Source organism: Salmo salar, chromosome ssa21, assembly GCF_905237065.1.
Source record: "Salmo salar chromosome ssa21, Ssal_v3.1, whole genome shotgun sequence".
Lineage (NCBI taxonomy): Eukaryota > Metazoa > Chordata > Actinopteri > Salmoniformes > Salmonidae > Salmo > Salmo salar.
The window spans coordinates 1,984,565-1,997,836 of NC_059462.1; the positions used below are offsets into that span (position 1 = coordinate 1,984,565).

The 13,272-nt window shown below is 38.8% G+C and overlaps 1 long non-coding RNA gene across 1 annotated transcript; it reads right to left on the reverse strand.

The window, feature by feature from the left end:
• Positions 1-333: 333 nt before the first annotated feature.
• LOC106581629 (uncharacterized) lies at positions 334-10,680 on the reverse strand. Its single transcript, XR_001323139.2, has 3 exons — positions 10,364-10,680; positions 2,066-2,125; positions 334-1,654 (listed from the first exon to the last, which is right to left on the reverse strand). It is a non-coding gene; the product is annotated as an uncharacterized lncRNA (long non-coding RNA).
• Between the last annotated feature and the right edge of the window lie 2,592 nt (positions 10,681-13,272).

Genomic DNA, 13,272 nt, shown 5'->3' on the forward strand with positions numbered 1-13,272 from the left:
GAAGCAATAGGAAGTGCCAAAATATTCCTCAGCCCCTGTGTTTTTCAATGGGATAGGTTTAAAGGTAATACAACACATCAGGTATCCACTTCCTGTCAGAAAATGTCTCAGGGTTTTGCCTGCCAAATGAGTTCTGTTATACTCACAGACACCATTCAAACAGTTTTAGAAACATTAGAGTGTTTTCTATCCATATATAATAAGTATATGCATATTCTAGTTACTGGGTAGGATTAGTAACCAGATTAAATCGGGTACATTTTTTTATCCAGCCGTGCAAATACTGCCCCCCTAGCCCTAACAGGTTAAATATTGGTAACTTGAAATGATAGCTCTTATTATTAAATGTATTTAATCAAATTATCATGAATAAAAATACATTTTACAACACACAGTAAATACAGTATCTTACATTTTTGTATTGACAAGAAAGGCAGTAATCAAGTTATTTTTACAGTGTACCAGACTGTCTTTTACTTCATCTTTAATTAATTTATTAAACATTAAAGGTAGAATCCTTATTTAAACAATAACAAAGCGTACTCCTGTTTGTTTTGCTAAAAATCGAAGGGATGGGGCTGGAGAAATGTAACCCCTCAAATGCATAGACATGGATGTAAGGACTGACCATTCATGACATCAAATGTGTAGTTTTAACCATGTTTGGAGACTATACAGTGTTTCACATTTATGCTGATTACAAACATTGAGTAAAACAAGTTGAACTAAGCTCATGAGGTATTTATAAGTTATATACCTCAAGAATCAATGGTTATATGTCATTAATTTATGAGTCCAAAAATGGATGTAGCAACTAAGGAGTCTAGCTTTAAAAGGCACTTAGAAAATCAGTATAATCAGTATAATGTGTGATATTATTTTTTAACAATATATATTTAAAAATACTTTGACTTCCCTTTGTACATGGTCTACAGCAATGAAAGGTAGTTATACTTAAAGGTCAATAGCAATACATTGTCAAATATTGTCTTTTAGTGCCAATACTCAGTAGAAAAGGAAGCGATGATACAGTAGATCAGGGTTTACATTTTCTAAACCTCTCATTGAGTACCCCAAATGTTACACTTTTTCGATCTATTCCAGTTCTAGCACACCTGATTCAACTGGTCAACTCATCATCAAACATGATTCGTTGAATCAGATGTGCTAGTACCGGAATAGATCAAATACGTGGAATGGCTGGGGGTACTTGAGCAGAGGTTTGGGAAACACTGCTGTAGATAAACCATAGAGATACTAAAAGTAGCTTGTTTGTCATTATAGCTTGACTCAATCCACCTTTGAGCTCTTATTAAAAACATTTAACCATGGTAGTATTTACTAAAATAAATACATGGAAAATCTACACCCATGTTGCAGTCACAATTGTATTGTGAAATGTTTTGAGATTTACTTAAATATAATGTTTCATTTGACTCCGATCTAATAAAAAAATAAGATTTATGAAGGTTTCCCTATCTCTGGTGCCTCTTTGTGTGTAGAGCCAGGTGGTCAGACCGGGAGAAATAGCGGTTACACACACCACACTGGAAGGGCTTGGCCCCTGTGTGTTTCCTGAAGTGGCGAGTCAGCTCGTCGGAACGAGCGAAGCACCACTCGCACCCCTCCCAGGAGCAATGGTATGGCTTCTCTCCTGGAATGTAGCACTGAATTAGATTATACTACAGTGGAAACAGGGATGATCATGTTACATCATAAAATGTACAGTAGTAACTAAATAATTAAACTATACTACTTATGTTGATAGGGTCAGTAAATATAATATTTCAATATTAACATCAAAAAGTATGTTGAATGAATTAGAATCCATAATAAAATAAATAAATAAAGACAAAACACAAATTGGTTTCATTTGTTTACGCTCTTTAAAACAGCTTTCCCATTCGACAACATGCAGCAACATTTGGTGGGCCATATTTCAGTCAGCATAAAGAATGAAAAGCATTCTTCTGCCTGGTAACGTAACATAACATACTGCCCCCCCAAAATAAAATACGAGTCACCCATGACAGGACTTTTATAATGTTACCAGTAAAACATTTACCCGTAGGAGTCCGCAAATGGGCCTTTAAATGGGAGGACTTGGTGTAGACTTTCTTACATGCTGATGAAAAAGAATGGAACAAAATGCATGTCATTACAACATAACTATAATTGATTCATAAGCTTTTAACAAGAACATCCTACATCTAACAGAGTGGAGTTAATGGTCACGATTGAATTATAAGCCATACATTGCATTAGTGACATCCCACTGACCTCTCACACTCTCCTGTGCAGCCAAAATGGAACCCACATGCTATTTCTGTCTCTTCATTTGTCGTGTTTTAAAGTTTTGTAATGTGCAAAAGTGTAATAACATTGTAATGGAAATGTTGTGAGTTTTATGACAATTTAGTAGTGTTTATTGAATGAGTTGGAAAACATATTGACATTGTGCCAGTGCCTAGCTAGCTACCTAGCTACATTAGTGAATAATGCTAACAAGCTAGCTTGCTTTACCACCCTGTGTTGGTACATTTTACTGACTAAAATAGCTATAGCTTTGAGTCTGAAATGTGGAATTGAATTTGAATGGTTTGAATCTTTGTCAAAGCCATTAATGAAAAGTTGCTCCTGGTAAGCCTAAGCCAATTGTCTGCAAAGGTTGTTACATTGTAACTACATAGTAATTATAAAGGTTATACCTTACTGAGTTTTACTTTACACTAAAGGGAAACATCACAAGTTTTCAACTTCATATTCATAATCTCCAGCACCACCCCAACATCAACAGATGTAAAAATGGTGTGTTTCTATGTTTTGTAGTAAGGAAGATAAGTGTTTCCAATGACATCGATGTGCATTTTGTTATTTTGACCAAATGTGACTAGGCAGTACCTACTAACTGTCTACCAATTGGTTGATAATTTCACTGGAAACACTTATCTTTTTGTATATTTTTTCACATATGTTGATGTTGGGGTGGTGCTGGAGATGATGAATATAAAGTAGAATTTGTTTTAAATTTCCCTTTAAGTTGCTTGCTCCTTGGTAGGTACATGATACGTAGAAGTATATCCTATGTAACTACATTGTTCTTACATTACACTTAATTTGGTATAGCATTTGAACCAGATCATAACATAGAAATGTATCATTTAAAAAGGCTGGTAGTTAATAACAGGGTCTGCCTTATTCCAATTGTTGTTTGCTTGATCTTTACGATTTAATTCCATGGGTTTCAAAAAGGTAATCATCTAATCTGCTACTAGTTTTTGACTAAACAGCAAACCAAAGCCTCTCTCCCACTATATCCTCTCTGGGCTAGGTGGGACGAATTCGTCCCACCTACGTAACAGCCACTTGCAGCCTGTGGCGCGATTTTCAAAACCTTAAAAATCCTATTACTTCAATTTCTCAAACATATGACTATTTTACAGCTATTTAAAGACAAGACTCTCGTTAATCTAACCACACTGTCCGATTTCAAAAAGGCTTTACAACGAAAGCAAAACATTAGATTATGTCAGCAGAGTACCAAGCCAGAAATAATCAGACACCCATTTTTCAAGCCAGCATATAATGTCACCAAAACCCAGAAGACAGCTAAATGCAGCACTCACCTTTGATGATCTTCATCAGATGACAACCCTAGGACATTATGTTATACAATACATGCATGTTTTGTTCAATCAAGTTCATATTTATATCAAAAACCAGCTTTTTACATTAGCATGTGACGTTCAGAACTAGCATACCCCCGCAAACTTCCGGGGAATTCGCTAACATTTTACTAAATTACTCACGATAAACGCTCACAAAAAGCATAACAATTATTTTAAGAATTATAGATACAGACCTCCTCTATGCACTCGATATGTCCGATTTTAAAATAGCTTTTGGTGAAAGCACATTTTGCAATATTCTAAGTACATAGCCCAGGCATCACGGGCTCGCTATTTAGACACCCGGCAAGTTTAGCACTCACCATAATCATATTTACTATTATAAAAGTTTGATTACCTTTTGTTGTCTTCGTCAGAATGCACACCCAGGACTGCTACTTCAATAACAAATGTTGGTTTGGTCCAAAATAATCCATCGTTATATCCGAATAGCGGCGTTTTGTTCGTGCGTTCCAGACACTATCCGAAATGGTAAAGAAGTGTCGCGCGCATGGCGCAATTTGTGACAATAAAATTCTAAATATTCCATAACCGTACTTCGAAGCATGTCAACCGCTGTTTAAAATCAATTTTTACGACATTTTTCTCGTAGAAAAGCGATAATATTCCGACAGGGAATCTCCTTTTCGGCAAACAGAGGAAAAAATCACAAAGGCGGGGGCGGTCGGGTCATGCGCATAAGCCCAGAGTCCCTTGATCGGCCACTTGAGAAAGGCGATAATGTGTTTCAGCCTGGGGCTGGAATGACGACATTCTGTTTTTTCCCGGGCTCTGAGAGCCTATGGAAGACGTGGGAAGTGTCACGTTAGAGCAGAGATCCTTAGTAAAAGATAGAGATGGAAAAGAAGTTCAAGAAATGGTCAGACAGGCCACTTCCTGTAAAGGAATCTCTCAGGTTTTGACCTGCCATTTGAGTTCTGTTATACTCACAGACACCATTCAAACAGTTTTAGAAACTTTAGGGTGTTTTCTATCCATATTTAATAAGTATATGCATATTCTAGTTACTGGGTAGGAGTGGTAACCAGATTAAATCGGGTATGTTTTTTATCCAGCCGTGTCAATACTGCCCCCTAGCCCTAACAGGATATGTTCCTTTTAAAAAGCATATTGACAAATGTAACTCCCATAAGTGAGGAGCATGACCCATAGACTCAAGGTAAGGAAACATTTAACCTGTTAGGGCTAGGGGGCAGCATTTGCACGTCTGGATAAAAAAAATGTACCCGATTTAATCTGGTTACTAATCCTACCCAGTAACTAGAATATGCATATACTTATTATATATGGATAGAAAACACTCTAAAGTTTCTAAAACTGTTTGAATGGTGTCTGTGAGTATAACAGAACTCATTTGGCAGGCAAAACCCTGAGACATTTTCTGACAGGAAGTGGATACCTGATGTGTTGTATTGACTTTAAACCTATCCCATTGAAAAACACAGGGGCTGAGGAATATTTTGGCACTTCCTATTGCTTCCACTAGATGTCACCAGCCTTTACAAAGTGTTTTGAGTCTTCTGGAGGGAGATCTGACCGAACAAGAGCCATGGAACGATGATGTCCCATTAGACACCTGGCGCGCGAGTTCATGTTGGGTACCCTCGTTCCAATACGTTATAAAAGAGTATGCATTCGTCCACCTTGAATATTATTCATGTTCTGGTTAAAAAAGGCCCTAATGATTTATGCTATACAACGTTTGACATGTTTGAACGAACGTAAATATATTTTTTCCCCTCGTTCATGACGAGAAGTCCGGTTGGCTTAGATCATGTGCTAACAAGACGGAGATTTTTGGACATAAATGATGAGCTTTTTTGAACAAAACTACATTCGTTATGGACCTGTGATACCTGGAAGTGACATCTGATGAAGAGAATCAAAGGTAATGGATTATTTACATAGTATTTTCGATTTTAGATCTCCCCAACATGACGTCTAGTCTGTATCGCAACGCCGTATTTTTCTGGGCGCAGTGCTCAGATTATTGCAAAGTGTGATTTCCCAGTAAGGTTATTTTTAAATCTGGCAAGTTGATTGCGTTCAAGAGATGTAAATCTATAATTCTTTAAATGACAATATAATATTTTACCAATGTTTTCTCATTTTAATTATTTAATTTGTGACGCTGACTTGACTGCCGGTTATTGGAGGGAAACGATTTCCTCAACATCAATGCCATAGTAAAACGCTGTTTTTGGATATAAATATGAACTTGATAGAACTAAAAATGCATGCATTGTCTAACATAATGTCCTAGGAGTGTCATCTGATGGAGATTGTAAAAGGTTAGTGCATCATTTTAGCTGGTTTTATGGTTTTGGTGACCCTGTCTTTGACTTGACAAAACATTACACACAACTCTTGTAAATGTACTGTCCTAACATACTCTAAATTTATGCTTTCGCCGTAAAACCTTTTTGAAATCGTAAAACGTGGTTAGATTAAGGAGATGTTTATCTTTCAAAGGGTGTAAAATAGTTGTATGTTTGAAAAATTTGAATTTTGACATTTATTTGGATTCAAATTTGCCGCTCTTGAAATGCACCTGCTGTTGATGGAGTGCACCACGGGTGGCACGCTAGCGTCCCACCTAGCCCATAGAGGTTAATAAACGAGGACCGGATGTCGTCAACCTTCTTTTCAAAATGGTTGACAAAGTCGTCCACAGAGAAGGAGGAGGAGGATTCAGGAGGGAGGAGAAGGTGGCAAAGACCTTCCTAGGGTTAGAGGCAGATGCTTGGAATTTAGAGTGGTAGAAAGTGGCTTTAGCAACAGAAACAGAGGAAGAAAATGTGGAGAGGAGGGAGTGAAAAGATGCCAGGTCCGCAGGGAGGCTAGTTTTCCTCCATTTCCGCTCGGCTGCCCGGAGCCCTGTTCTGTGAGCTCGCAATGAGTCGTCACGCCACGGAGCAGGAGGGGAGGACCGAGCCGGCCGGGAGGATAGGGGACATAGAGAGTCAAAGGATGCAGAAAGGGAGGAGAGGAGGGTTAAGGAGGCAGAATCAGGAGATTAGTTGGAGAAGGATTGAGCAGAGGGAAGAGATGATAGGATGGAAGAGGAGAGAGTAGCAGGAGAGAGAGAGCGAAGGTTGCGACGGCGCAATACCATCTGAGTAGGGGCAGAGTGAGTAGTGTTGGAGGAGAGCGAGAGGGAAAAGGATACAAGGTAGTGGTCGGAGACTTGGAGGGGAGTTGCAGTGAGATTGGTAGAAGAACAGCATCTAGTAAAGATGAGGTCAAGCGTATTGCCTGCCTTGTGAGTAGGGGGGACGGTGAGAGGGTGAGGCCAAAAGAGGAGAGGAGTGGAAAGAAGGAGGCAGAGAGAAATGAGTCAAAGGTAGACATAGGGAGGTTAAAGTCACCCAGAATTGTGAGGGGTGAGCCATCCTCAGGAAAGGAACTGAGGATGGTTCCCTGCTTACACTGCTTCCCTGCTTACAGGGATAGATATTGCAGGGATGACAAAATTCCTGAATCCCAAATCAACCCCTAGGAGATATGAGAGGATTGGATAGACATTTTGATTTAATATGGCAACAATTCCACCTGGCCTATCAGAGGGGAAGATGGAGGATCCATATTACTTACACTTGTCCAATACTCTCAGAGCTACACTGGTGTCTAGGGGAAAGAGTCTAGGTGTTCATTTAGAGAATTACTTAACCTCTATGGGCTAGGTGGGACGCTAGCGTGCCACCCGTGGTGCACTCCATCAACAGCAGGTGCATTTCAAGAGCGGCAAATTTGAATCCAAATAAATGTCAAAATTCAAATTTTTCAAACATACAACTATTTTACACCCTTTGAAAGATAAACATCTCCTTAATCTAACCACGTTTTACGATTTCAAAAAGGTTTTACAGCGAAAGCATAAATTTAGAGTATGTTAGGACAGCACATTTACAAGAGTTGTGTGTAATGTTGTGCCAATTCAAAGACAGGCGTCACCAAAACCATAAAATCAGCTAAAATTATGCACTAACCTTTTACAATCTCCAACAGATGACACTCCTAGGACATTATGTTAGACAATGCATGCATTTTTTGTTCTATCAAGTTCATATTTATATCCAAAAACAGCGTTTTACTGTGGCGTTGATGTTCAGGAAATCGTTTCCCTCCAATAACCGGCATTCAAGGCAGCACCACAAATTAAATAATTAAAATTAGAAAACATTGGTAAAATATTATATTGTCATTTAAAGAATTATAGATTTACATCTCTTGAACGCAATCAACTTGCCAGATTTAAAAATAACCTTACTGGGAAATCACACTTTGCAATAATCTGAGCACTGCACCCAGAAAAATACGCGTTGCGATACAGACTAGCCGCCATGTTGGGGAGATCTAAAATCGAAAATACTATGTAAATAATCCATTACCTTTGATTCTCTTCATCAGATGTCACTTCCAGGTATCACAGGTCCATAACGAATGTAGTTTTGTTCAAAAAAGCTCATCATTTATGTCCAAAAATCTCCGTCTTGTTAGCACATGATCTAAGCCCGCCGGACTTCACTTCATGAACGATGGGAAAAAATATATTTACGTTCGTTCAAACATGTCAAACGTTGTATAGCATAAATCATTAGGGCCTTTTTAACCAGAACATGAATAATATTCAAGGTGGACGAATGCATTCTCTTTTATAACGTATTGGAACGAGGGTACCCAACATGAACTCGTGCGCCAGGTGTCTAATGGGCCATCATCGTTCCATGGCTCTTGTTCGGTCAGATCTCCCTCCAGAAGACTCAAAACACTTTGTAAAGGCTGGTGACATCTAGTGGAAGCAATAGGAAGTGCCAAAATATTCCTCAGCCCCTGTGTTTTTCAATGGCATAGGTTTAAAGGTAATACAACACATCAGGTATCCACTTCCTGTCAGAATCTGTCTCAGGGTTTTGCCTGCCAAATGAGTTCTGTTATACTCACAGACACCATTCAAACAGTTTTAGAAACTTTAGGGTGTTTTCTATCCATTTATAATAAGTATATGCATATTCTAGTTACTGGGTAGGATTAGTAACCAGATTAAATCGGGTAAATTTTTTTATCCAGCCGTGCAAATACTGCCCCCTAGCCCTAACAGGATAACTTAGTTCTAACAATCCAATCCTTCACTGAAATGGCCTATAAAGTATTCACAGGGCTATCACTGAAATAGACCCATATGAAGGCTACTGGAACATGGTGTGGCATGGGTCATCGCTTAATCTCTGTTAATATGTTTTTGCAGCCCTACCAGTGCTCATAGGAGTGAAAGGAGATAGTGGTGACCATGTTCATATCAACAAGTCTGCAGTGAAACATTTATCATGTAGGCTACACTGTACTCCCCAATGACCTTATGCTACATTCACCCTTCTCCCGTAAAACCATTCATTCCACATCCCTAAAAAGACTACGCTGACCAATGCAAAACAAGATCACATTGCACAATGTTATATCTGTCTCCATGTGTCAATCAACTGATATTGAAACATGTACATTATTTGGATAAAACAACTGGAACCAGTACACTTCGCTTGGTGGGCTTCTGAAGAGTAGCCAGGCTTCTGAAGAAGGCCTAGTGCTCCAACCTAGTCACATAGCATTTTGTATTATTATGTACACAGTCCATTTAGTATGATATGTTACATTTCGTATGGAATGTATTAATCTGTGGATGTCCATTTTGTATGACATGTTACAATTGGTATTATATGTAACGAATTCACTAAACGTATGACATGTTACAAATTCTACCTAGGTGGCTAACGTTAGCTAGGGTTTAGGGTTAAGGTTAGGGTTAAGTTTAGGAGTTAGGTTAAAGGGTTAAGGTTAGGGGAAGGGTTAAGGCTATGGTTAGGGGAAGGGTTAGCTAAAAGGGTTAATTCCAGTTAGGGTTAGCTACATGCTAAGTAGTTGCAAGTAGCTAAGAAATTGTAACTTTTTGAAAAGTAGGCTAATTAGCTAAAATGCAAAAGTTGTCCAAGATGAGATTCAAACAACGATGGGTTGCTAGACGTTTGTGTTATATGCCACCCTACTTTCGTGTTTGCCTTAAGTAACAATCTGTCTTATATAACCATACCAAGCATAACATATAATACAATTGTGGGTTTTTCAGATTGACATTTATTATGTTACATCTAGTCTACGAAACCAGGCTTGGCGCCCCTGTCTAGGCATGGAACTCTGACTGATTTTAGACTGTCCAGCTGCTGCCTGCATGCGCTGCACATATCTATCCTACATTTTGAGATGGGTGGCAACGTTTCATCTCAGTCCACTATCTACCTGTCTGTACATGTAGGCTATTTTGCCTGGCAATTAGATATCAGAATAGTATAATATAACCTAAATATCAGTGTTCCTAGTAACATCCGATGTCAGTTCAGTACGAACCAGGGTGCAGGTAATTTTGCATACCACCTAGAGTACTGTAGACCGACAACCTGTCTTTACAGTGATGTGGGTGAATAACGTCCCGTACTATTTTACAAAAATCACATGGGTTACATCTACGTACGACTATCAATACAAATACCCAAGCCTTCAATACCCTCTTTGCCGCTACGTTTCTCTTCTAAAATGGGGTGTGTTGTTGTGGCTGTGCGTCAACGATTCCATGCAATCTACTTGCTCAAACTGTAAACTCGCTTTCTAATTGAATACCGTACCAGATTGTAGTCGTGAAATGAAGAGCTGCCACTGATTGTATTCCTCATGTTGTAGAGGACTTGTCCATGACCATGACCTTCTTCTTCTTCTCCTCCTCCTCCTCCTCCTCTTCTCAGCCCGTGTGCCAGTTGTGGTGCGGCGAGTTTATGATTGTCGAGCGCGTCCTGACCCAGAGCAAACCAAACATTATTCATTAACAAGTCAGTGGCCATAAACACTGATAATGTTACGTCCAGTAGTCCACGAAATTGGGCAAAATAAATAATTTATCATAGGAATAATTCCGATTTGAACAAATAGCTCAAGCCAAGCAGCTGTCAAATTCTGCATACGTATCTTGTTTTGTGTATGTGCTTATCAAATTACACAACTGCATGATAGCAGTGTGGGCGGAGCTGGACATGTATTGGCCATATACCACGAACCCCCTAGGTGCCTTATTGCTATTATAAACTGGTTATCAACATAATTAGAGCAGTAAAAATACTTTTTGCGTCATTCCTGTGGTATACAGTTAGATATACCACGGCTGTCAGCCAATCAGCATTCAGTGCTCTAACCACCCAGTTTATAATGCAGAATAGACAGAACATAAAGCTTAAAGTATTGAGTAGCTTTGCCTTTACATTACATTTCAAGGAAGGGAGGAGTGAAAAGGAAAAAGACGTGGAAAGGCAGAAACGTGATTGTGGGATGATTAACTTGTCAAGTGGGGAAACCTATTAATTCAATCAGTTACTTATTCACAGCCTCTTAAAATAACATTGTGACACATAAAACCTATTCCCCTCCAGCAGCATATGAGAATGACAGTACCTTCGTATTGACCTAAAATAGCACACTTGAATGTGAATGAATGATTCAGCTGCACGTTGTTGTTCCTTTGTGACACCAGGCTTTTTGAGGGCCATTGTGGATGATACATTCTATACACGCCCTTGGAATCAATCCCACAAGTTCCTCTTCTCTATTCAAGTAATATTGAACTTAGCATCAATAGAATTTACCGGATACAATGCTTTTTTTTACCCCTAGTCTACTTAATTTGTGTCTAGGAAACCGGGCTCATGAAGTTTGACGTGATGATGAATGCTTTGTATATTTAATGTGTTGGTGTGTTTGTTAGGAGATGTTTTTGTGTTGCAAACTGTTCCTCCTGTCCAGGAAACTGTCCCTTATGTCGGGCTTAGTTGTTCACTCTAGTCTTGTTTATACCTGGTGCTAAAATGCATAATTTGTTGTGAACTTGTCTACATTCTGATTGTGCCCACATTTTCAGACATGCATCTACACATGGTATTAAAATGAGTTTCTTATCTGTCCACTGTGTCCGCATTGTGACCACATTTCCCTGTCCCTCCCTGTATGCAAATTGTTTGATAGTCATTCTTTCAAAATAAAATCTATGTAATTATTTTAAGATACATATTGATAATATACAGTGAGCTCCTAAATTATTGGCTCTGTACCACAGCACTTTGGATTTGAAATTATACACTGGCCATGATGTTAAAGTGCAGTCAGTCAGCTTTAATTTGAAGGTATTTTCATTCATATTGGGTGAACCGTTTAGAAATTAAAGTACTGTTTGTACTTTAATTTCACATTTTAGGAGACCAAAAGTATTTGGACAAATTAACTTATTTGTGTATTAAAGTAGTAAAAATACTTAAGTAGTTAAGTATTTGGTCCCATATTCATAACATGCAATGATTACATCAGGCTTGTGACTCTACAAATTTTATTGATGCATTTGCTGTTTGTTTTGGTTGTGTTTCAGATTATTTTGTGCCCAAAATAAATGAATGGTAAATAGTGTATTGTGTCATTTTGGAGTCACTTTTATTGTAAATAAAAATAGAATAGGTTTCTAAACACTTCTACGTTAATGCGGATGCTACCATGATTACGGATAATCCTGAATGAATCGTGAATAATGATGAGTGAGAAAGTTACAGATGCACAAATATCATAACCCCCAAGACATGCTAACCACTCACCATTACAATAACAGGGAGGATATAATTTTGGGGTGGGTGGGGAGTGTGATAAAACACTCTGAAATGGAATGAGACGGGGAGGTACTATCTGTGACATGTCAGATTCAGTTCCCACACTTGACTTGTGGCTGCGTAACCACTGAATAATGGTAGGGATCAGTGTAACCTGTCAAAACAGGAAACACAGGTATGTCATGTGTTGGCACAGCATACAAAACATCCGGTTGAGGGTTCAGTTAATTGCCCAAAACACCAAAACAAACACACACACGCACACGCACACAGACAGACACACTAGTGGTGGTCAGTGCCGTTTATGATGACCGAGGACAATTTTATTTTTCATGAGCATGGCCTTATTTCTATTACAGCATATTGGATGACTGTCATTCATATTCCATTCACCCAGCTCAATGTAACATCGATAGGTTTAGGCTACTACATGATACTCACATTTTCCCTATACCCATCATGAGGTTGCTTCAACCTAGGCTATGAATCAAAGTTTACAATGTAGGTACACACAGATCGAGAGAAAAATTTGAGACGACAGAAAGTGGCACATGGACAGACAGTGACACATTAAATACCGACATGCACATTCATGCCTGCCTCTAGCTTATCTAGGGTGTAGTCATTAGCCCAACAGTTGCAAACAAGAGTTTCTATTGGATTAATTGTGATATTTTTATCCCCGTTTCATTGATTTTTATTTTATTAAACTAGGCAAGTCAGTTAAGATCAAATTCTTATTTACAATGACAGCCTACCCCTGACCAACCCGGATGTCGATTGGCCAATTGTACGCCCCCCTATTGGACTCCCAATCACAACTGGATGTGATACAGCCTGGAATCAAACTAGGGACTGTGGGGACGCCTCTTGCACAGAGATACAGTGCCTTACAC